This window comes from Peromyscus eremicus, chromosome 9 (genome assembly GCF_949786415.1).
Source record: "Peromyscus eremicus chromosome 9, PerEre_H2_v1, whole genome shotgun sequence".
In the NCBI taxonomy this organism is placed as follows: Eukaryota; Metazoa; Chordata; class Mammalia; order Rodentia; family Cricetidae; genus Peromyscus; species Peromyscus eremicus.
The window spans coordinates 22,084,945-22,108,767 of record NC_081425.1 but is presented as its reverse complement, the minus strand read 5'-3'; the positions used below and the strand labels follow the sequence as shown (position 1 = coordinate 22,108,767).

General features: G+C 41.4%; 1 protein-coding gene across 3 annotated transcripts in view; it reads left to right on the top strand.

The window, feature by feature from the left end:
• Nucleotides 1-23,823, top strand: part of Lmo7 (LIM domain 7) — a 207,402-nt gene that overhangs the window by 1,092 nt on the left and 182,487 nt on the right. The window lies entirely within an intron of this gene.

Below are 23,823 nucleotides of genomic sequence, written 5' to 3'. Positions count from 1 at the left end.
CCATTTTGGAGTTATTGGTGTCACATGCTGGTGTATCCAACAGCTAGGAATTTAATTCAGGGCCTTGGGTACGATTGGCAAGAGCTCTACTCCTTAATCACACCCCAGCCCCTCAATATATTTAAGAATTCAAATTCTGCTTAAAGATTTTCTGAGAAAAGCAGTACTACCAAGAATGTCAGATAAATAGTACATATATGTAATTTGATTTTCTTTAAAGAAACCCATGTAGGGCTGGGGATATGGCTCACTAGGTCTCACTAGCTTGAGAATCGGAGTTTGGATAACTAGCACCCATGGAAAAAGCCACTGCAACCCCAGGACAGACAAGGCTGTGGACAGAAGGATCCATGCAACTTGCTGGCCAAGTGGCCAGCCAGCCTAGCCAAAGTGGTGAGCTCTAGCTTCAGTGGGAGATACTGTATATTTAAAAAAAAAAAAAAGGCCAAGAAGAAATTGAGGAAAAAAAAACCTGACATTGACTTACACACACACACACACACACACACACACACACACACAAACACACACACACACACATACACACGAGAGAGAGAGAGAGAGAGAGAGAGAGAGAGAGAGAGAGAGAGAGAGAGGGGCAATAAAAAACAGCATGTATTTATCAGGAAAAAGTAAAAATAATAAATGTTAAATGTTAAATTTCTACTTTTCAGCAAAAGGACATGAGATGTGAGTAACATTGCTTTCTAGATGGCAAGGATGTCTCAGAAATTAGCTTTTGGTGCCTTTATGGGCTGAAACTTTGTGCTGTCTCAAGGTGACTTGGAAAGATGTGAAGGGGGGCATGGGAGGCTGAGAGAAGTTATAAACACCGTATTCAGAATTGAAATGAGAGTGGAAAAATCCCAGCAATGTAGTTAAGAGAAATAACTTTGCTCATTCACAAACCTGGAGAAGTCAAGGCTTCACCTGTAATTTTCCATTAGTGGTGTTTGCTCTGCGTGATTTCAGAAAGCAGGGTAAACCCACCATTCTCTTTTTTCATTTGAGTGTGGAGGATGGAGGGAGGGGAATGGAAGGGATGCTGGGGTGTTCTCACTCATACATGGCTCCTGGGTGGCACATCGGCACTTTTGGGTCATTCACAACTTCTAGGTGGTGTCTGTCTTTGCAAGCCTTATACTTGTTTCTGAACTGTGGATCATTTCACACCGGTGGTTAGCTTCTAGATCTTAGGAAAGTCAGTATTACTTGGTTGTCCTGGCATGCTTACAATTGTGTAAGAGTTCTGTGAAAAATTTGCATACTGTGAACTCCTGGCAAGTGTTATTGTACAATAGGTAATCATTGTGTGTGCTCACTCATCTTCCCCTCCATCCCAGTCTATGGAAAGGCTTAGCAGCAGGAATTTGGCAGCTTGGTATATTCCTTATTCTTGAAGAGTGCAATGTTCCTAAAGCTACTGTCAGATCCCTTCAGTATAGTTAGGGAAATTAAAATTGAATGCTTTTTCCTTGCACACCAGTTGGGCTACTGTTAAATGTTTGTTGAGAATATTTAAATATTATATATATATATATATATATATATATATATATATATATATATATATATATGAGACCGGGTTTCATGATGTAGCCCTAGATGGCCTGGAACTCACTATGTAGACCAGGCTGGCTTTGAACTCATGCATATCATCTATTCTGGCTCCAAAGTGCTGGGACTAAAGGCATGCACCATTATGCCTGTCCTCATATTCCTATGTTAAAATTTTTCTTTTGTTTGTTTTCTGAGACAGAGTTTCTCTGTGTAGCCCTGGCTGTCGTGGAATTTGCTTTGTAGACCAGGCTGGCCTCAAACTCACAGAGATCCCTTCCTCTGCCTCCTGAGTGCTAGGATCGAAGGTGTGCACCATCACCACCCTGCTGCTACTTAAAATGTCTATTCTTTAGGAGTGTGCTGGGCATTTGAAGTGATGCTGGTTGGTTCTCTTGTTAGTGTTTTCTTTACAATTAAAGCATGTGTTTAAAATAGTCTTTTGCCCAAAGACACACAAGGTCTGACTCTCATTGCTACAGCCTGTTGCTTTCAAGAAACCTTAGTTTGAAGATAAAGTATTTCTAAATCATTTTGGAACTTGAGTGGGATACTGGCATAAAGTTCCTGTTTGTTAATATTCTTGCTGTACTTTGTTCTTTCTGTTGGTTTTCTCTGCATAAACTTCCGATTCATACATCTCATGTATGCATGTGTGTGCATGTGCTATAAGGTGTAATAATGTATAGAGTCTAGCCTGCTGTCTTTATCTTCACCTAAAGTTTTATATGTACCTGTACTTTCTGCCATGCTGGTGCTGGGCACTGAGCCTAGCTGCCTCACTGTTTCACTGAGCTACCCACCCTGTCAGCTGCAGTTTTGACTGTTCCAGGGCCGAGAGAGTCCAATCACCTTGTAAAACTTTAAATGACAACTGGACACCATGTTAGTATGGACTTTCTGTTTCCATTTTCTATCTGGGAGTACAAATACATACTGTGTTATTCTTACAACCAAGATTGAAATTATTAAAATTCATTTTGGGGCCAGTTATGGAGCAACTGAGATGTGAGGGCTATTGTTATGTTATTGATTTCTCTTTTGCTTCATTTTAAATTATATTTCGATTCTTAAGAAAAAAATGAGTATACTTAAACAGGTCTGTCCACTCGGGGATTCATTTTGCAGCAAAAACAAATGTAGGACCGGTGCCCTTTAAGATAACGCGACAGAATGATATCAGATGGATTATCTAAGTGGAAATGTTGTTTGGAATATTAATAATGTAGCAGGGCTAGTTTATGATTAAACATTGGTTAAAAACCGAGTTAGGCAATGGTTTGCAGTCAGGGCTCTCCTAGCAAGGTCATAGAGTGGGTGATGAAGTGGTGGAAAACACAGCCCAGACTTGCTAATTTTAGTTTGCTTCTGCTGTACCTTTTAATTTCCTATACCTAATAGTTGCCTCCGTCTGCTTAGCGACAAACCCTTAACTTAAGCAGCTAGAACCCTGATGAGATTAAAAACCAGGGGTGCTGTTCACTGCCTTGCTTTATCACTGGTTTCTAGTCTGAGAGTTCTCGTCGCTATCGAGGTATAAGGAGGAAACAGTGCTGTGGCCGTGGCTGGCACAGGACAGGTTCACTTGAGTCACTCCCCTCCTGCTCACCTGCCCTTCTTCTTATCTCTGGGTTGGAGTCCTTCAGTATCACTGTCATCCTGTAAAAGGACCAAAGGGTGCCAGCTTGAGCACCTTTTGCCAAGTCTGGCACCAGAACAAGAGTCCTGGATCGTGGTTCACTTCCCACTGGTCTGCTCCGCCACCTGCCCCATGGTTTACCCCTCAAAGACATTCCGTCACTCTACTCCTGTTGTTCTGTTTGTCTCTTGCTAAAGAATTTTAAGAGCTTAAAGAATTCCTTGGTTTAAAAAAAATTGTACTTTCTGGGTCCATCATTGGTATAAGCAAAATTCTACCCCTCTTTCTCTCTAAACTGTGTCCTTTCTAACCATGGCTGTCCACCTCAGGTCTGTAAGAAACTGCATGCTCACTACACACCAGTGCTGTCCATAGGCCAAGTGAAAGTCTCACGAATGTGTACTGTTGCTTTTCAAATGCAGATAGTGTGACGAATACTCATTTGAAACTGTCTCTAGATTTGGAGAAGCATATTTGGTAATACATATAATTTCTTTCCTTCCTTCCTTCCTTCCTTCTTTCTTTTTCTTTTCTTTTCTTTTTTTGAGACAAGGTTTCTCTGTGTTCTGGAACTCACTCTGTAGACCAGACTGGCCTTGAACTTAGAAATCTGCCTGCTTCTGCCTCCTGAGTGCTAGGATTAAAGGTGTATATTACCACCTCCCATGGCAATATATGCAATTTCAATTGCTGAGCTCAATTGTAAAGTTTCTTGGTATAGTGAACTTGATGTGATATACAAACAGTATAACCTATACTTGTAACAAATAGCTGTGTGCCAGTCTGTCACAAGCAACCTACTGTTCAAGTCATGCTCAAATAAGACCAATAACAGGTGTAACCAATGGGCTCTAACTGTACCTCACTTCCATTTCTTATGGTATTTCCTTTTCTGCCCGTGGTGGAGCAATCTCCATTTCTTTTAGTCTATATGGCTACTATAAAAACCACTTAGCCACAGCCCTTCATTTATCATTGCCCTTGCAGAGGACATGAGTTTAGGTCCCAGATTACAACCACCTATAGCTCTAGCTCTAGGGGATCCAACACCCTCTTCTGGCCTCTGTGGGCATCTGTGTGACAAAGGACATCTCTCCCCCCATGTACACACACATTCACACACACACACACACACACACACACACACACACACACACGCACACACACACATTTACACATGCATACATACACATACGCACACACACATTCACACATGCATACATACACACATACACACACACACAAACACACACACATACACACGTTAAAAAGAACAGAAAATCATATAGGTGGTTCTTATACCAACTATTGTATAGAAGCTTTCTCCAAGTATAAGCCTGATCTTGTCAGTTCCTTATGTTTTGAGAAGTCATATGGAAATTATTTATTTTCATTTTTGTAAATGTTTTTAATGAAACATTTTGAAGTCCATAATCCTTAACATGTAACATTCATTGCCCTTTGTAATCTGGTCCTGCCCTATTTATTTATCTTATGTTTTTGGTCTCTTTCTTCATAACTGCCCATGTAGTTTTCTCCTAGCAAGCCTACAGTATTTGTGCAGTTTCAGGCGATGTTGCCTGAAGAGTGTTTGTGCTCCCTAAGAACTGCTTGTTTCTTTCTATGCATACAGTACAGTTTTCTTCCCTCCATGTTGGCAGGTAGGGACCACCCCGTTAGTCCGGAATTCTTTGCTTTTTCATACTTAGGCTAAATCACCCTTATGTGAAGTCTACCCTGGACTCTTAGACCTCCACTTCTGCCATGTCTTCCTTTCTTTCATAAAGATCACCCATTTTCTTACTGTCCAGTACAAACTTATCTCTCCATCAGAGACAAGGAGTCGTGTTCCTCCCTTGAGTATTCGGCATGGTACTTGACAGTGCTTACTTAGCACAGGCATGATCTTAAGGCTACAACTGTAACAGGCTTAAAACATAGCACTCTGAGGATCAGAGCACATTTCTTCTTCCAGCTGAGAGTTGTACAGAATCTGTTGCCGTCATTCGGTGAGGACTCCAACATCACCATTTGGTGAATTGGCAGCACCTCCAGATCACTGCTGTAAAGGCGACTCGTGTAGTGTGTGGTGGCATCGAGGGACAGCCCAAGCAGGCTTGCCTACGGAGTCGAACAGGGCAGGCTTTGAGACACTAACATACTTGTCTGTTGGGCTGGGACGTGGCAGCTTTCAAGCACATGAGCTTTACCTACAACATGACTTCAAGGAGTGGCCGATAGCAGTGTGGTCTTACTGAGAGGAGAATGTCTTATATGCAGAGAAACACAGAGATTTTGAGTGCACACCTGTTGGAGCTCTGTGTACTCAACCTGCAGCATATCAGTCAAGGGATAGACTGTTTCTCACTCAAGGAAGTTCCCATCCAGAGGTGCCCAGGGGGTTCCACCTCTTCTGTAAATAAGTTGTTATTCTGACTTTTAGCTGCATAGATTTCTCACATGTTTGGATAGCCAAGAAATGTCCTAATTGTATTTCCCCTCCCCCTCCTTTGATATATGATGTTTCACTCTTTCTTCAACAAAGTGTCTGTCTGCCAAATAAAAAAGGCTCCTAGGAAAGGGAGGGGTGGTGAGAAGCCAGGGAATTCCTAAAATCCTTTGGGAAGGAACAGATTCTCACAAATAGGAACCAGGGCAGCGGTGCTACCAGAATAGCCTGGTTCCAGGAAGCCTAAACAGCCGACTTAGAGAGTTTCCTGAGGAACTGGGAGGATCCAGTACATTTGTCATGGATTCTTCTACTGGTGACTAAAATCTACTGGTGACTAAAAGTAGAAATGGATGTGTTCATAAAGTAATGGAAAGGACTACTTACACCTTCAATGCAACAATATCCTTGAGTCAGCTGGAAAGTGGACCCTCTAGATCAAAGGTGATGAGTAACAGCTTGAAGTGAATTTGCTACAGAGCAAGGATTTCGATACTTTGGCTAAGGTTAGAAATCAGTGTTGGCCTCTTCCCCTTCAATGAGTAGATGAGTGACGGTTCTTGTGCTTTTTCTCCGAGCATTGGTTGTCTTGACTGTTTATGCCATAGATGACTCCTTGGGTTTTCACCAGTGAGGAAGGTGAAGTCAAGATAAGGGGGGCTGCCTCATTTCAGTGAAGTCACCGAAGGCTAACCTGAGTCACAGCTGGTGGTGTTTCTTCAGTGACTGGCAAGCACAGAGGTCCTCGAGTCTGCTCCTAAGCCAAGTCGGGCATTGTCCTTTCCAGTGTGTGTGTGACAGGGAGGGTGTGGATTGACGGTGAGCTTTGATACTCCTTGGGTTCCCTCTTCCCTGGATAGATACCAAGTGCATGTTCAGACTCGAGATGTCAGTGTTGTTGTCTTGCCCTACAAGTTCTGGACAGACAGATCTCAAATGTTTGATGAATGAATGTGTGTGTCCAGTCAGAAGGCTGGCTTATTTAATTGTTGTTTTTAGATCTTAAGCCTGTTACCTATCAAGAGTGTGTCAGAGCCCAAAGAAATGATAAATTATACGTAGCTGTGCTTACTCTTCAGTTTCCAACGGTAATTATTGGGTGTGTTTCTGTAAAAACATGTTTGATGTCCTGAAAGCTTAATAAGGATAATAGCTGTCATATCTGCACAACACTAATAAGGATAATAGCTGTCATATCTGCACAACACTGAACCGGAATTACTTAGCCAATCAGCTCCTTTGCTAAAGAGATGAGGCTAATAGGAAGCCCAGATATGAATCACAGCAGCCCAAACCAACAGCCTTCTCAAAGGTTATACAACACCGTAGACAGCACACTAGAAGACTGCTTCTCATCCCTGCAGCACAGTGTGTTTAACCCAGGGCTTAGGTGTCTCTGACGATGGTACATAGTGCCAGGACATTATCTCCATCTTCAAGCTTCATAGGGAACAAGGGCATGCAGAAGAGAGTTTAGACAAGCCTTGTCTAGGATTAATGGGAAGAGTTTATGAGTTTGTTGGTCACAGTGAGGGCCACCATAACATGCAGTGCCAATGGGTACTGGCAGGAATCCCTCCACTTACATTAGAGACTAGTATGTGTTATGAACTGAAGTGTTCTTACTATACAGAGGAAGTTTTCTGCTCTGACAGAAACATAACAGTTACAGAAAAGGAAAGATTTTTAATAGCTTCCTACCATCATTTCTCAGCATGTTAAGTACCAAATTAACATAGCTTTGAATTTTATTGTAATGGGATGTTTGATTATAATAAATGCAGTTTGGATCACTGACTTGAGTTTCATAAAACAACAATAACAAAAATCATTAAATGAACTTTGGCTTGTGATTAGAACCTAATTTCTAAGAATTCCTGGGCCAGCCCAATACATGTTTCTACTATTTTGTGCTACATAGTTATGTGAAACAGTATTCACAGCATTGACAATCCTAAAATCAAAATATCAACTATCCTGCAATATCAACTAGTCAGCGCACATTTAATTCTTTATATAAAAAAGCACACCTACTTCATTAGTATGTAAATTAGTTTTCTGTAATAAATGATAGATTCTATGTATATCAAAGAAGTATTTCAACATAAATTTATGTATGCTTTATTATCAGTTAGTGTTTGATTTTTATACCTATTTATACCTATTTTATGTGTGTATATACACAGAGGAGCATAAAAACCTCTAGGATGGGAAGGGGTTGTGAGTGTGAATTTCACCAGAATGAGCTGACTTAAATGATTAGCGATGGTTTTGCCAAGCAGAGTGAATAACCGTATTAAACCAGCTAGTAATTTTGAGTTTCTACGTCATGTCAGACACCTGGTAAGTGCACCGTCCCCACCTCTCCTTATACTGAGGGACTGTTATTGCCCAAACCTGTTTTTCTCAGACAAGGAAGGAAAGGAGTGAGAGGTAAAATACTCATTTAAGAAAGCCCTGGAACTAATATGTGGTGGCTGGAACTGGAGCGTAGGCAGTTGGACTTCTTTGGCTTGTCCTCTTTGGCTGCCGGAGAGTTGCACTGGCCAGTTATGACGGTGAAGAGTTAGGTGTGTGATGTAGAAGGAGTAGGCTCTAACTCATCATTGCAATGGACACTGTTAGCTCATTTATTGTTTATTGCAAACCCCGTTCCCAGCATGTGTTCTGTCTGGTGAAGTTAGTGCCTGGAAAGCATGTGACCATAAAATATCACATCTTACAGAATTGCCCATAGACACTGGAGTAATTGCTGCCTTTACTTTTACATATTCAAATATATTTAAGTGAACTATTTAATGATCAATAAACCATAGAAAGTATTATAAATGGGAACATTTAAAGGCTGATTTTACTTTTAATAATGTGTGTGTGTGTGTGTGTGTGTGTGTGTGTGTGTGTGTATGTGTGAGCTGTGCACATGAATGTGGTAGTGGAGGCCAGAAGAGGGTACAAGGCCTGGAGTCTCAGGGAGCTGTGAGCAGACCACATGGATGAACTTGGGTCCTTTGGAAGAGTGGCACTCACTCTTAACCTCAGAACTGTCTCTCCAGTCCAAAAGGGGAGCATTTAACAAATTATTTACTTATTATTCTTGACAGTTTCATGCGCAGGTATAATGACTTTTGGTCATTTGTACCCCTCCTTACCCTTTCATCCTTTTCTTGCCACTGAAATGCTCCTTCCCAACAAGTACTCATCTATTTTAATGTCTTCTATAAAAACCAACAAACAAACATTGATTGATTGATTGATTGATTGTGTATGTGTGTGTGCAGGTGCCATGGTGTTCATGTGGAGGCCAGAGGACAGCTTTCAGGAGTCAGTTCTCTTCTTTGACAGGGTGAGTTCTAGGGATTGAGCTCAGGTTGTCAGGCTTAGCGGCAGGCAGCTCTACTTGTTGAGAATCTTTTTTGTCTTTATGTGTGTGCATTTGTGTGTGTGTGTGTGTGTAGGAGAGAGACAGAAAAAGACAGAGAGACAGAGACAGAAAGACACAGAGAGATCCACTGAATTTAATTATGGTTTCTTGAATAAGCATGGTGGGAGATTATTTACTGGAGCCCAGGCAATTTAGCAGTGGCCACACCACTGAAGAAAGTGACATTTCCTTTCCTATCAACCATTAACTGCCAATAGTCCCTCATGGGGCCTCATGAGCCTTTATGAGGAACATTTAAACATTATTTGTGCATGTGTGTCTGTGTGTGGGTTTGTGCATCTGCATGTGTGGTACCTAAGGAGGTCAGAAGAGGTTGGCAGATCTTTTAGACTGTAGTTACAGGTGTTTTTGACCTCCATAATGTGGGTGCTGAAAACTGAACTTGGGTCCTCTGGAGTGCAGGAAATAGTCTTAATGGCTAAGTTATCTCTTTAGTCCTGGGAATACTTTTCTATGGTAACATTGAGTTCTCCTTTGAGCTAAGGTATAATATAAGTCATAATTTTGATAAGACATCTCAGGAAAGTGTTGATATGTAGCCTACATTTATGTATCCTATGTCAGTAGTTGATCATGCTTCAAATTATATAGTTGTTACCAACCTCATAATAAACTTTGGCTTTGTAATTCTTTCTCATGAGAGCTTAAACTTTTATCCCATAAAACAAAAGAGTTAAGTCTGCTGTCTTTACCTTTTGACTAGTATTTGTTCATTTCCTTAATGGGGAGAAACTTGTCAGTCTATGAAAAGCATCAGGCTTCATTCATGCTGGGCAAGCATCCTACCCACTGTGCTTGCTACGTTCTACCTCTAAATCCCAGATTTGAAACCACAGGCTAGAGGGCCCACATGATCTATTTACTTCCTCCTGCCTCATTTCTTATAGCCTCTTCCATAGTCACTTCCTACTCTTATTTACATGTGTAAAGAACGTCTTTATTTTAGGGTCTGTTTCTTCTGGACAATACCCCCTCTCTTGTTGAATGTGATGTCCTCATACCTCTCCTTCGCTCTAAGTTCATGACACTCACCATCAATTGTTTTTGTACTTTATTTGTGTTTGTTTGTCTGTTAGTCTCACTAGAACCTTAGTATCTGGAGTAAGGACTCAATTCATTTTCATGCTCTGACTCATGCTGATTATTTAAGATGTACTCAATAAGTATTTTTTCTGGGCAAGCAAATAGATTAAAGAGTGCATGTCTTTTAATGTTTAATGCTTGCAATCTTTTTAGCCTATGATGTAACTAACTGGCTTTTCCTGGCTCAGCTTCACTCAACACGAGAAGTTAATTTTGTCATGTTCGGATTTAGTTTTTTTCTTTTCAGCTCAAGATTGAGCAAGTTGTAGGCATGTTGTTAAAAAGCAAGTTCAAACCATGAGAAATGGACTCTGCTCAATCAATTCTAAACATGCCCCCAAAGAAACAAGTACAGTAAGGAAACCATGCAAGGAAACTTGAAGGGTGAGGGTGAGCCTTCTTAGCTGATGTGCTCTGCAGTGGACAGGGCGTCATCAGGAGACTGTGGGAGTCTATTTACACAAAAGCTCTCACTGATCCCAGATTGTGTGACTGCAGTCTCTCTTAGTTACTTTTCTGTTGCTGTGATGAGACACCATGCCCAACACGAAGAGTTTATTGGGGCTTATAGTTTAGAGGGTGAGTCCATGGTAAGAAGCATGGCTGCAGTCAGGCAAGCATGGTGCTGGAGCAGTAGCTGAGAGCTCACATCCTTATCCACCAGTAGGAGGCAGAGCAGAGAAAGCTAACTGGGAATGGCATGGACTTTTGAAATATCAAAGCTCATCCCCAGTGACACACCTCCTCCAAGGCTACACCTTTTAATCCTTACCAAACACTTTCCCCTACTATGGACCAAGTATTCAAATATATTGGCCTATAGTGACCATTCTCCTTCAAACCACTATGTAGGAGTAGAAAATACCTTTACTATGTCCAGAGATAAAAGAAAATAATAGCCTGATTTGCTGATGCATACCTGTCATCCCAGTAATTGGGAAGTAGAGACAGAAAGATTGCAAGTTCCATGCTCTCCTGTGCCATATCTCAAGACACTGCTTAAAGAAGGAAGGAATAAAACAATGGAACATTTGAGAACAGGAAACTTTCTCCTTCCTTCTCCAACACAGACACTAGCCCCCGGCCCATCACCCTGTATTTTTGTAGTGCTACACTTTCCATGCCCTTTAAGAGGAATTGTTCTGAAAGACTACATACAATTAAGCATGGAAGCTTTCAAAGGAGCTTTGTTCAAGAATGAGGGGACAGGGAAGTCTGAATAAAGATCCTTGTCCAAGTCTGTCCTGGTACACGCTGACTTTCTCTCATCTTACCCTTTAGTTCTTCTTCCCAACTGTCCCATAAATTAAAGGATGCTTGCTATCATTATAAAACTTCTTTTCAAAATAATGAGGGAAGAGAGAGGCTCAGAGATGTTGAGTTTCTTTCCAAAACCACACAGCTCGTGCTGGCAGAACTGGAGTCTCAGCTGGTAGAACCAGTAGTTGACCTGGGCTTTGCCTCCTAGGAAAATTTAAGGCTATCATTGGTTGTCTTTTGTTTTTCCTCTCTTCTAGTCCACCTGCTATGTGGCTTCTCTGGTAGCTGTAGCTGCTGTGTTGACATGCATACCCCCTGCCAAGTTATTAGCTCTTCCTGTATGTGAAACTATCTTGCCTACTTTACTTATTTCACAACAGCAACTAACTTTAAAAGTGGAAAAATGCTTCAGTGGTGAGAATGAAGATGTAGCTCAGTTGGTAAAATGCTTGCCTAGCTCACAGGAACCCCTAGGTTGGTTCTCTGGAGCTACATAAGCTGGGCTTGGTGAGTGCTGCTGTACCTGTAATTTCAGCAGTTGGGAGGTGGAAGCAGGGGGATCAGAAGTTCAAGGTTGTCTTTGGCTCTGTTACTTTTGGGTCTGTGGTGAATTGGAATATCATGGCATGAAGCATGTAGCAGAACAAAACAGCTCATGTGGTAGACAGGAAGGGGGAGCCTATAAGATATACACCTCAAGGGACTGTCCCCCCCCATGTATCTCCTCCAGTCAAGACCCTAAAGTTTCCAGACCTCCCCAAATAGTGCTACCAGCTGGGCTCTGAGCCTTCAACAATGAACCAAAGGGACATTTCTCCTCCACCCCCCCTCCTCCTCATCCTCCTTCTTCTCCTCCTCTTCTTCCTTCTTCTCCAGACAGGGTTTCTGGCTGTCCTGGAACTCTCCCTGTAGACCAGGCTGGCCTCGAACTCAGAAATCTGCCTGCCTCTGCCTCCTGAGTGCTGGAATTAGTGTGTCACCACCGCTGGGCCCACAGGGACGACAGTTCTTAATTCAGATTGTAACTGCCCATAGTGCATAAGGACTGAGTTCTGAGCTCTGAGCAGTCCTCTCTCTTAAGACAGCAAGAGAAGGCAGGGGACCTGTAGGCCAACCCGGAGAGCTACCAAGGGGAGCTCTAGCTTCATGAAAGAGTTGTAGGAAAAGGACTTGCAGAAGTATTCAGGGCTGTGACCATTCAAACTTGCACGAGAGTCATCTCCTGTTTGTTCAAAATACAGTCTCGGAGTGTCAGTGGGGACCAAACCAAGGCCACAGTCCAGGCAAAGGCCCTTCTCAGAGAAGAGATCAAAGAGCTAAGATACCAATCTTCTCTCAGAAGGAACGTTTATTTGTGTTAAGAAACTCATTCTTGCTTCAGCCTACCTTACTGGATATTTTAGAGGCACAGGGGATTGTAATCAAAAACAGCAAATCTGAAAGACTTACTGCGGTCTTCTGTGGGGAATGTTCAAGTTGAACACGATTGTCATTCAGAAAGTCCTCTCCCTACACCGAAGGCCACCTGAAAGCCGTCTCATCTCCCTTACTTTCCCTCCCTACACAAGGAAAACCAGCTCCTTCTCCCAGCGATTTGAGCTCAAAATAATTTTGGGAAGAGACTTTCACTCAAATTTTAGAATCATTGTATGTAAATGGCTTTGGTTTAGTGATTCTAAAAGCTTAAAACCATATTAATCTAGTTTAGTTCATGAATAGATCAAACTTTTCTAACCTACATATTTCCACAGAGTTGGCTTGGGACTGAAGGTGTGTTGTTTTCTGGTTTTTCTTTTTTTTCTAGCATCATGGAGGGATGAGAAGAGCAGGTTCTGGGCAGTACTACACAGGTGTGGCTCAGACATGACAGACTGCAGATAAAAGGTGTAAAGAGCGAGATATGAAATGTTCCTAAGCATAAGTTCCCACACATACTAAATGAGAATCACAAATGGGACAAGGTTAAGAGAAAAAAAAATGAATGTGGAATAGCACAGATATTCAGCACATACCAATGACCTGTATCATCATTGCCATTCTACTTGACTCCTTATATATTGAAGATGAGATAACTAAGTGATGTTATTTCCTTTCCTAGGCTGGCCATTTACCTAGTATGTATGTATGGATCTCTATGTGTTTGTTCCATGGTGCATTTAGATATCTTTATATTTATTTTGATCTTTAAGTTATAAAGATGAGGGTTTTGTTGTTGTTAATTGTTGTTTTTGTTTTTGTTTCTTTGAGATGGAGTCGTGCTGTGTAATTCTGGTCAGCCTGGAACTTGCTATGTAACCAGGGTAGCCTCTAACTTACAAAGATCTGCTTGCCTCTGCCTCCAGAGGATTAAAGGCATGTCATACATACCACACCTGTCTATACAAATATGAGTTATGATTAAGAACCATATACATTCTTATGTGTGTGTGTGTGTCTGTTTGCATGTGCATGTATGCACATGTTCATAAATATGTGCAGAGGCGCTAAGTTGATGTTGAGTGTTTTCCTCTATCTCGCTCCACTTTATGAGGCTGAACCCAGAGCCCACCCATTCAGGCTGGTCAGCTAGCCAGCTTGCCCTGTGATCTGCCTTCCAAATGCTGGAATTACAATTTGCTGCCATGCCTGCCTGACTTTGATGTGGGTTCTGGGGTTATAAATTCCAGTTCTCATAGCAAAGATTTTATCTACTGACATCTCCTCAGCCCAACTAACATTCTTTCTTTCTTTCCTTTCTTTCTTTCCTTTCTTTCTTTTCTTTCTTTCTTTCTTTCTTTCTTTCTTTCTTTCTTTCTTTCTTTCTTTCTTCTCTCTCTCTCTCTCTCTCTCTCTCTCTCTCTCTCTCTCTCTCTTTCTTTCAAGACAGGGTTTCTCCGTATAGCTCTGGCTTCTCTAGAACTCGCTCTGTAGCCCAGGCCGACCTCAAACTCACAGAGATCTGCCTGCCTATGCCTCTTGAGTACTGGGATTAAAGGCGTGCGCCATCACTGCCTGACTGTCCTGCAGCTGCAATAAAATATCCATTTACCCTTAAGGGCTTGAAGTCAGAAAGGACAAACTCCTCAAGAGCAGTCATCTTGCTTATGGATGTTGCTTTTGACATCTTCCTCTTCCTGCCTACCCTGCCTTCATTTTGCCTTGGCATGGTACTAGTTCATTCTTGCGTTAGTTGCTCTTCTTGCTACTGTTACAGTATACCTGACAAAGGCAACTAAAGGAATTGCTCATTTCCGGGTAGAGTCTGTCACCATGGGAAAACAGGGCGGTATGAATGTGAGAGGGCTGGTTGCATTTCTTCAACAAGGAAGCAGAGAAAGATGAATGCTGGTGCTCAGGTCACTTTCTCCTCTATAGAATTTGGGACCCCATGGAATAGGACTGCCTACATTCAGGGGTGAGTCTTCCTTCTTTATTTAAACCTTTATTTAAACACCTAGACACGTGTTTTCAAGGTGATTGAAATCTAGTCAAGTTGAGAATTAAGATGATCCATAGCAGGCTTGGAGAGATGGATGGCTCATCAGTTAAGAGCACTGGTTGCTCTCCCAGAAGACTAGGGTTTGATTCCCCACTCAAAATGGTGGCTCATAACCATAGGCAACTCCAGTTCTAAGAGGTCTCTTGCCCTTTTCTAGCCTCCTTTGGTACTATAGGCACATGGTGCACAGACATACATGCAGCCAAACATCCATAAACATAAAATAAAAATAAATAAATCTGAATTTTTTTAAAAATATGATTCATAACATCCATTAACGAGTAATGTAAGGCTAGTTGACTTATGGGAGACATTTTACACTGAAGGAAGTCAATTCTACACTTATCTCTCTAGAAATGCTTTTATATTTTCTTATACTGAGTGTTTCCTTTTAACTGGCATCAACTATGATGAACTGGGAATATAGAGTCATGTGTTTTTTTTCCAAATAAATTATTTTTAGTGTCTTTGTACAGGCATTTGCATGTCTGTCTCAGCTATTCTTTGTTTTTTGTTTTTTTTTTAAATAAGCATTTTTCTTCCTTTAAATTACCGTGTGTGTGTGTGTGTGTGTGTGTGTGTGTGTGTGTGTGTGTGTATGTGTGTGTGTGTTTGAGGCAGTCATCTGGTTAATTTACCTCTGTTGTATTGCTGTATTCAGTCTGGAAAAGACAATTGCCAGGTCTTTTCCAAGAAGGACACTTTACGATGGCCTTTTAAAAATGAGCTGTTTTAGAAAAGAGATACTTTTATAGTTAATGAAAAAAGGGAAGAGCATTTTTAGGTACTTTATTCAAAGGATAAAGTTTATACAACTGCCTGTTTTTAAGCCAATTTGCAAACATTTTTAGACTTGGAAAATGCTTGTCAGACCTGATAGGTATGCCTTGCCAAGTAGCTGATGCTTTTGAAATTTGGACTTAGGTCTGGTAGAAGAATGTGGTTGACAGCCACACTGCAATTTACAGTAATCCTTTTTATGTAAGGAAATGACTCCTCTTGGCTTAATAATTTCCAGATGACTTTCTGGCTCCTTGATGATTGCCAAGTCACTTAAAATTCAGGTTTCAATATCCAGTTTACCAATGGCAACCCTTGCTGCTTGGGATGTCCAATGCAATGTTAAAAGACTTTGTAAAACTAAGCAATTTGGGGGAACTGCAACTTAGGTGGGCTGTTGGGGGCACAGACTTAAGATGTGGCCGGTGTCTCAGCACTTGGCATGGCTTGTAACTAAAAGCTATCAAGGTTCTCTCGCTTGGGGTATGTCCAGGCTTGAAAAGTCATCAAGATGAAGAACCATGAGGAAGTCTTGCCAACACCATAAAGAACTTTCCCAGAAGCCCATTTGATTCACGAGGGAATCAGGAATGCTTCTGGTTGGATGTGTTACTGCTTTCCATAAGGAGCTTCCATTGTTAGGAGGCTGACGATATGAGGCAGACAATGAGTGTCTACCATGCTTCTTTTCCAGTGTTTCATTTTTTATAGCCTTTTCCTTTTTTATGATTGCCATTCCTGTATTAGTTTCCAGGGATTTTTATGATACCACCCCCCCCCCCCATTCCAGTATTATCTGTTTCACTTAGTTTTTTTGTTTTTATTTTCCTTTCAACTTTGGTCTTCTTTAAGTTGCAAGCTTCTTTGAAGCTTCTGGTGATTCTGTCAGCTTTCTTTTTGTCTAGTCCCCATGCGGCCAGCCATGCTCTTCATATAACTCCGCTCTAGAACGACCCACTCTGTCTCTGCATTTTAGTCTTTCCTGGGAGAAACTGCATCCCCAGCCTCTGCAGGATCCTCATGCATGTCCTGCAGTGCAAACCCTATCTATTCTGCTTCTCCAGGCCTTTTGCCACTTTCTCCACTTTAGGAGCTTTGGTACTGTTTTCTCTCTTCTGAGTCTCTTTGTCTTTGTGTGTCGATATCTTAGGTTCCTGTGTCTTATTTTGTATGATTTTGAGGACCAATGAAGACAAATGTGACAGTAGTTGATAAAAATAGTTTGAAAGAAGAAGGGGTGTGTGTGTGTGTGTGTGTGTGTGTGTGTGTGTGTGTGTGTGTGTGTGTGTACACTTTGATGTATATTATAAAAAGTAGAGTAGAAAAACATGGACTGAATAAGGATTCTAGTTATTGCCGAGGTAAAGTTGAAATGTCACTCTATTAAGGATGTTAGAAATCTTACATTGAAAAAGCAACTATGAATCCAAGTCCCTATGATAGGTGAAGTGAACGGGATAGTGAAAATAAGACAAGCAGGAAGTCAAGTTAAGAGAAACAAAAAGTTAAAGCCCCTGCTAGATGTCCTACTGCTTTTAATGGGCCACTAGTTTAGTCTTTGTATTGGTCACTTCAGAGACTGAATCTCAACACCATCTATACCTTTAGCAGCCCAGGTTTAACCTGTACTAGTTCAGTCACCTGGAGGGCAGAGTGCAGAAAGAGAAGGGACCCGTGCCTAGAACCTAATAGATAATCTGTGAGGAAGGAGGTGACTGTGCACGTGTTCGTGCATGTGTGTCTGCGTGTGTGCGTGCACATGAGAGCATGTGCTGATGATTGAACTCAGCACATGCTGTCCTGATGAGCCATACCCTTAGCCAAGGCACTGGTTTGTAAAACCATTGGGGAAAAAAGTGCTCCTTTGAGAAAAAGAAGGCAATTAACACTCATTACATATATTGAACATTAAGTCAGGCTGCTTCAAACAACTGTATTCTGTAGCTAAGAAAACTGGCAATCGCATGGCCGAGGTGCTGTGGGATAATCCTTCTGAACACGGTGAAGATGTGTTGCTCTCATTGTTAATAAAAAGCTGATTGGCTGATAGCTAGGCAGGATTTTCAGGGCAAAGAGAATGCTGGGAAGAAGGAGGGCAGAGTCAGAGGAGCCTCGAGCCAGACCCAACCTGTCTCAGGAAGAGCAAGCCTTGGTTGGTGTCAGAGCTGGGTTCAGGCCTGGTACACTTCCTGCAGCATCTGAACCGATTTTGTTGGTAATAATGGTAACTCTCCCTAAACAAGAACGATGTGGTCCTCCACTTACTATGACCAATTATTCCTCTTCGTCTCAAGCTTCACAAAAGGAGGTACCAAATCAGCTAGCTCCAAGCACAGAGCCTTTGAGACTCATTCCCAACAGGAAAGCAGATACTGGAGGAGCTCACAGCTTTGTAATGGCTTTATGCTTAAGTTTTCACTGAGTGAGACTGGAGACTCAAAGCCTTAAAGATGTTGCTTCTGGAAGGAAAAGATGCTAAGTGAAGGAAAACCATCTGTACAAGTGATGCAGTCTGTAATGGATTTCACATTTTCTGGCTAAGCAGAATAAACTCCAAGTCCAAAATAACAGTCCAAGAATTTTCTGATATTCTAGTAAAGTTAGACTTCAATTCTGGTACCACAGTCCAGGGAATCACTCACCATTATGATTAGAAGTGCTTGCATCAGTCAATATAAATTTAGTCAAGATTCCTAATCTCTCAATGCATAAATGATCTTAGAGTTAGAAAACAAATCACACCAGGCATGGTGCACATGCCTTTAGTCCCTGACTTGGGAGGCAGAGGCAGGTGGATTCTGAGTTCTAAGCCAGCCTGGTCTACAGAGAAAATTCCAAGACAGCCAAGGAGCCAAGGTCACACAGAGAAACCATGTCTCAAAAAACAAACAAAACAAAACAAAACAAAAACAAAAAAAAAGAAAGAAGGAAAAGAAAATCAGAAAACAAATCACTGTTTTATTAGTGGGTAGTGTTTTCAGATAGAGAACAAAGTTAAATCATAAAGCAGCAACAAAATGGTTTTTTTTTTTTTTTTGCCTTAAAAAATGTACTTGGGGTTGGGGATTTAGCTCAGTGGTAGAGTACTTGCCTAGCAGGCGCAAGGCCCTGGGTTAGATCCCCAGCTCTGGAAAATAAATAAATAAATAAAAAAATAATAAATGTACCTTTTTTCACTTTAATCATTATAAGACTGTCTCTACTCATTCACCAAATCAGAAATTTGGGAAATTGTTGTGGAACATTGTTTTAACTATGTAAAGATGTGTTACATTTATTTATGCTGTGGAATATTACTTTAACTGTGTAGAGGTGTGTTACATTTGTTTATGCTGCATTTGTTTAACGATTTAAAGATGTGTCTTTAATTATGTAAAGACGTGTTGCATTTGTTTCACCTTGCCTGCCTAAGGCACCTGACTGGGTTCACAAAAAGCTGAATAGCCAATAGCTAGGCAGGAGCAGGATCCATGGGGCTGGTGGGCAGAGAGAATAAGTAGGAGAAATCTAGGAAAGAGAGAAGAAGAGAGAAGAGAACGAGGGAGAAAAAAGGAGAGATGCCAGAGGACATGGAGAGGGAACAGGAGGTACAAGATGGAACAGAGGTAAAAAGCCACGAGCAAACCATATTAATATAAGTGGGTTAATTTTAGTTATAAGAGCTAGTGGGACAAGCTTAAGCTCTAGGCTGGGCTTTCATAATTAATAATAATAAGTCTCCATGTTGTTTTTTTTGTGAGCTGGCAGCCCCCTAAAAAATATGTCTACAGGAAATATACCAGGAGTCTAGAGAGAACTATCACAATTACTGAGGTCATGCGACATGGCTTTAGAGGCTGCATGTGTAGTGCAGTGGTAGAGAGATTGCCTAGTGTGCCTGAAGTCCTGTGTGGGATCTCTAGCACCAAATAACAAACAAACAAGTGAGAAATAAATAAAAATTTACAGAGGAAGGAAAGAAAGAATGGAGGCGGGTGGGGGATCTTTAAAGAACGACAGCTCTAATATGTGCATAGGAAGGAGCAGGGGACCAACAAGAGACCTAAGGTGGCAGTGGGAAGGCATCTGCTTGAATGGCTGAGTCTGGGAAAGGAGTACTGTTACTGAAACTAGAAAAACAGATCTTGGCTCTGTTAAGTGGGGGTGTTGACTCTTGGTTCCCGATTTCTACATGCTGATGGGAAATAGTCCTGCATCTCACTTCCCTGATGCCCAAATACTGTGCAAGGAACTATGGGCACAGGCAGGCACTTGTTGGATTTGATGTTGAGAGAGAGGGAGCCTTCATGTGTGTATGTTTGTATCCGTGTGTGTGTGTGTGTGTGTGTGTGTGTGTGTGTGTGTGTGTGTGTTGCATTGCTGAGGATAGAACCAAGGGACTGGTGCAGGCTGAGCAAATGCTTTACCACTGAGCTACATCCCAGCCTGGAAGTTTGAACATACTACAGCATCTCATTGTGCTGAAAAACACTGTAGACCTTTTGTGGGTGGGCTGTGTTGACTGAGGACCAGAGAGATGGTTCAGCAGGTAAAGACACTTGCTGCTAAGCTTGATGACCTGAGTTCAATCTCCAGGACCCTCATGATGCCCTCCCACAAGCTTTCCTCTGACCTTCACACATGCATCATGGTACATGTGCACATGTGCGTGCGTGTGCACATATGTACACACACACACACACACACAAATGAGTAAATGAAATACAATCAAATTGAAGGAATATATTCTCTTATTTTTGACCACTTTCTATCCAACTATTTAGATTGGCTATTCACCTTGAAATCTTTTTAAAAATTAGCATTTTTCAATGTATACAGAGGTTTTTGGTTTTTTTTTAATTTCACAATGTTGGACTGTACCATTTTCTCTTGAATGATGGCTTTGGAATGAATGCATGCCTGTCTTGTGTTGCTGAAGAGTTGTCATGGCTGTGGTTTCTGAGATGACGTGTTTAGCCTGTGGTCGGTAGACTATAGAAGTTTATAGTTAGAGCCAGTGGAGAGAAACTGCAGCCAGGTCCCACTTTCCTATAAAATATATGTCTCTTGAAAAGGTTACGTCAATCCTTTTGGGTGTGAAAAGGTTTGTTTAAGGACAGGCACAGCAGCAGCCTCTTTGAGGGCCTGACCTGGTGCCAATGCCAGACTTCAGGATCCTCCTTTTCCCGTCCCTTGCAGAGTGGGTCCACGAGCCACTGATGAACCACTGTTACTCTTTAAAACTGTCACGGCTCCGTGTTCTCTGAAACGATGTGTGGAACTTTTTATCTCCAGTGCTTCAGAATGCAACTGGTTTGGAAACAGTCTTTTTTAGCAGTAATCAAGTGAATGTGAGGCCCTAGTGTGGACACTTGATTTTCTAATGCAGAAACTAACTTTGGATGTAAAGAGTGAAGCTGGGCGTGTAGAGGTAAGGAATTGAGTCAAGGCATCTACTAGCAATAATTGCCAAGAGTCCTGGTAAACTAGTAAAAGGTAGGGAAAGGCGCGCGCGCGCGCGCACACACACACACACACACACACACACACACACACACAGAGAGAGAGAGAGAGAGAGAGAGAGAGAGAGAGAGAGAGAGAGAGAAAGAGAAAGAGAGAGAGAGAGAACATGGCCCTGCAGGCCTATAGAATTTAGACTTCTAGGCTTGAGAACTATGCAAAAAAATTCAGTGCAAAAAGCTCCAAGTCACTCACTTGTTCTGCTATATCAGCCCTAGGCCATCAATGTACTCACCATCATCCATATTATCTGATATGGTACTTTTTCCTGATAATCCTGTGGATCTGAAATAGTTCGTGCATGTGTGTCCAATGTGTATTCTTGTGTGTTTGGGTGACATCAGCACTTGATTTAGCCATCTGGCAAAGGAACATAAAACGTTGGTTGCTCTGAAATTCCTACAGGCTTTGAAACACACACACACACACACACACACACACACACACACACACACACACTCAGATTTTATGGTCCATATCCCTGCCAGGCAGAGAAGAGAAGAGTACCAACCTGCACAGTGAGTCAGATCCCTCCCAGGAGTGGCACAGCACCTCTGCAGGTCTTCTTATGCTGTTTCAACATGCGTTTCTCTAATTAAAGATAGCTGAGTATCTCTTTATGTATCTCTTTGGGGTCAGAGTCACCGAAGCTGGAGATACAGATGGTGTGGATACCATATGGATGCTGGAAACCAACCCTGGGAACTCCATCAGAGGAGCCAGTGCTCTCAACTGCTGACCCATCTCTGGAGCCCCTTTTGTACCATATTTGTTTTTTTTTTATTTAAGAATTTTTTTTTTATTCATTTTACATACCAACCACAGATCCCCCTTTCATCCCTCCTCCCGCTCCCCACAGCCTCCCCCCCTCCCTGCCCCGCTACCTCCCATCCCCTCCTCTAAACAGGTAAGGGCTCCCATGGGTGGTCAGCAAAGCCTGGTATGTTCATTTGAGGCAGGACCAAGCCCCTCCCCACTGCATCAAAGCAGAGCAAGGTGTCCGACCATAGGTAATGGGATCCAGAAAGCCAGCTCATACACCAGGGATAGATCCTGATCTCACTGCCAGCAGCCCTCAAACAGACCAAGCGACACAACTGTCTCCCATATGCAGAGCCTAGTCCAGTCCCATGCAGGCCCCCCCAGCTGACATGTACCATACTTTTTGATATAATCATTTGTTATACTTAGATGTTTTAAATATCTTCTGAAGGCCTTCATTTGTATTATTCTATTTGGTTTCTTTTTTGATCAGTGATTCCTTACTCTGATGTCATATTCCTTTGATCTTTTATGGTTACCAATGTCATGGTTCTTTAAACTAGAAAGACATTTTCCTTTTGATACCTTTATATTTCATATTCATATTAAGGCAAGGAAACTCCATTTTATGAAAGTCAGGTTGTTTGTTGATTTCTCTAGTTTTCCTGGCACCGTGCACCAAAGCTATCCCTTCCTTTTTTTGCTGCTCCAAAGAGTATATCCTGGTCCTGTTTCTGTCTCTCTGTAGCTCACTTGGAGGCATGTCAAATATCAGATGCTATGAATATCTTTAGCTTTTCAAAATTGATTTCACTATTTTGTATTTTTTAATCACTTCTTTTCAAGTTATATGCTTTTTATTTCCTATCATACTTCATTCTGTAACATAGGAGATTAAATACATCTATTTATTTTATGTATATGAACATCTTGGCTGCATGTATGCACACCACATATGTGTGTGGTATACACAGATAAAGAGGTGGTCAGATCCCCTGGAACCTGTGGTATGATCAGTTGTGAACTTCCATGTAGGTGCTGGGGACTGAATCCCGGTCCTCTGCAAGAGAATCACGTGCTCTTAACTACTGAGCCATCTCTAGCTCCATCTAGTAGGAATTTTTAAATTAAGTCTTACTGTTTTAGGTTGGCATACAAAGTATTGGATTTCACTGTGGCATTTTCATACATATGTGCTGTAATGTAACTTTGCTCTAATTCATCTTTTTTTTTTTTGGTTTTAGTTACCCCTCTTCTTTTAAGACAAGGCCTTACTATGTAGACCATATGGCCTCAAACTCCTTATCTTCCTGCCTCTATGTCCTGAAACTATAGGTGTGCGCCTCGCTTTAAATTTGTGATTTTTCATCATCTGACTTATGATTCATTTGTAAAGCTTTTCAGATAATCTTGTTGGTATCTGTTTGAAATTACTTGACTTTCTAGACCAACTTAGGGAGAATTGACATCCATTCGTACAATGTTTTATCACATCTGTGAACAGAGTATGTTTACTTATTTTTCAAGTCTTTTAAAACACTTCCTTAAACATTAAAAAAAAAATGGCAAAAGTTGTAATTCACCAGGTAAAATCTAGAGACTTCATAGCATTTGCTTTTCTCTGAGTGGCATATCTTTCATTTCAGTGTAGAAAAATGTCATTGACAACGTATCTTCCATTCAGGAACTCAAGCCTCTAATTAATCAGTCTAATTAAGAATAATTGCTTTTTTCTCTGTATAACCAATATTGCTCCAGATAATTATTTTGTTGCTTTTCTCTTAGCTTATCATTTTTTCTTGTCTTAATATGCTTGTTGGGATCTTCAGACTATGCAAAGTCTCTTACTTGGTTCTGTCTCAATGCAGACGAAT